Genomic DNA, 1713 nt, shown 5'->3' on the forward strand with positions numbered 1-1713 from the left:
ATTTGACAAAACACGTGGGTGTGATCTTTATGCGCAATCTGCCATAAGTCTGGCTCTCTCCTGACTTGAGCCGCCACCGCTACCCTCAACCTCCTCCGGTCTCGGCTTCAAACTCTTCTCCAGGTGATAGATACTATTTACATGGCAGAGGAAGTGCTGTGAATGCTGTGAGTAAAGCACCTGGGCGCTGGCAGGCAAAGACAAAGTGCCTTGAGAAAGAAATGTAACAGCACTATCTATCTGGGTTATTAGAGTCGCCCCTCAGGATCCTTTTCAACAGAACACTGGCTATTATGTAGGCCACAGTGAAACAATGCAAGGAAAAAGTCTGGCTTGGGTAACACAGCAGAGGAATTAACTGTGAAGCCCCGAACCCTCTGCTTCCCATCCTACACCCCTAGCCTCACTAGTAGGATAATGAGAGAGTGTGCAAAATGGTAAAGTGTTTGTTAGAGAACACGAAATGAGAAGACAAATCTGTATATATATAAATATATACACACACACACATTTTGTTCCACACCATCATGACAAACAAATTCTAAGTCATTATTATTCTGTCTTTTACTGGTTAAAAAGTACAGATGACTGGGCTCAGTTTTCTGCAAGCCAAGGTGGATTTCAAATCAGTGTTTTCTTTTTCTGCCTGAGAAATATCACAAGACATTCCACGGACAAGATACACAGGTGAAAGTTTTTCATGCAAAAGTGTATCGAGTGGTGCAGAATTATAATGTGCTATCGATGTAAAGAAACAGGTTGGCACGTACTGAAAAGAGACAGCAGGAAAAATGGCAAAAAAACCCGGCGCCAACAAAATGAATGCGTGTTTGCACCGATGTTTGCAAGACGCCGTGGACTGAGACAGCAGATGAAAGTCTGTAATTGATCATGCTGCAACCTTCCCGGCTCTTGCTTTGAATGTTTGAAATGATTAGTCTCCTGGCTGATGGATTAAAGCTAGGTGGGAGGGATAGGAGGGGCCTGCGAGTAGAAGAAAGAAATGAAACATGTGCACGCTAATTCTCAGTTGCTTCGGTGGTGCAGAATAATGGCACGGTGCTAATGTAAGAGTGATTGCATGCGCGCTCCTATGCTAGCTGGCTACGCCCCCAGTGTTCCTGTCGTTCCCCAGCTCCTTACTGTTTACTTTTTGACTATTGAATTAGTGGGTTAAAAATCTCATTAAGTAGCCTCCCTCTACCCTGCACTCCCAGGCTTCCACTCCTCCTTTTAATCAGCTGGTTTTGGTGGTTCATATAAAGTCTCCACAGTAACTTCAGCAGCCTTAACTCATCCGCAATGCAATTAGAGACATGTGGGTTAATGAAATAAGAATGTAAAACAAGCAAATATGTGGCTGGGACTTTCACGCAGAGCCGGCACACACACATGCTGCAGTCGCACATAATGCTTTATATCATCTACCTCCCACATGCACACGTACTACAACCTTCCTTTGCCTATACGGTATGAACAAAGTACCAAAAAAACTAAAAATGGTGTGGGGGCACACGCATGTGCCAGCAACAACAAGTCAGCAAAGCTATGCTTAGACAGGGAAGTCATTAAGGGAGTATTTAATTAAGGCCGGGAATAAGGTCAATGTTGGAAGGACAAAAATATTCTAATAAAGAGTGGGTGTGGGTTACATCCACAGCACTCTCATACATCAGGCCGGGCCACGAAGACTACAGCTCAGTCTCGTAACCA

Source organism: Rhamphochromis sp. 'chilingali', assembly GCF_963969265.1.
Source record: "Rhamphochromis sp. 'chilingali' genome assembly, chromosome: 13".
Taxonomy (NCBI): domain Eukaryota; kingdom Metazoa; phylum Chordata; class Actinopteri; order Cichliformes; family Cichlidae; genus Rhamphochromis; species Rhamphochromis sp. 'chilingali'.